The sequence below is a fragment of the Chrysochloris asiatica genome, unplaced genomic scaffold (assembly GCF_000296735.1).
Source record: "Chrysochloris asiatica unplaced genomic scaffold, ChrAsi1.0 scaffold00475, whole genome shotgun sequence".
In the NCBI taxonomy this organism is placed as follows: Eukaryota; Metazoa; Chordata; class Mammalia; order Afrosoricida; family Chrysochloridae; genus Chrysochloris; species Chrysochloris asiatica.
In genome coordinates, this window is record NW_006408993.1 from 985,604 (window position 1) to 986,192 (window position 589).

Below are 589 nucleotides of genomic sequence, written 5' to 3' on the forward strand. Positions count from 1 at the left end.
GAAGAGTGAGTAGTTACCATACCTTATATTTAGAAAACAAAACACTCTAGGGACAAACATGAGGCCAGTCACTGGAGATGACTTGCGAGTCCACAGAATCTAGATTCTAAAATGCACTGAGGCTAGAGCATATATTGTTGTTGTTGTTAAGTGTTGTCAAGTAGGTTCCAACTCAGTGACCCTGATAGGGTTTCTGAGGAGCAGCTGGAGAGTTTGAACCACCAATCTTACAGTTCAAACTGATCTTGAGGTCAAGTGTTTATTCTACGGCACACCAGAACAAGGAGGCTAGAAATTCAAATTCAGGCCACTGGCTGTATAAAAAATTTCTTTCTCTGTTCTGGAGGAAAATCTATTTCTTGGGTCGTTCCTCAATTCCACATCATGCTTGGTCAAGTAGAGGGTTAGTGAAAAAGAGCAAGATTCCCCACAAGATGGATTGGCACAGTGGCAGCAGCAATTTGCTCCAGAGTAACAACAATTGTGAGGATGGCACAGGACCAGACAGTGTTTCATCCTGTTGTACATCAGGTTGCTGTGAATCAGAACCAACTCGATGGCACTTAACAACACAACAACTCTAAGTGAT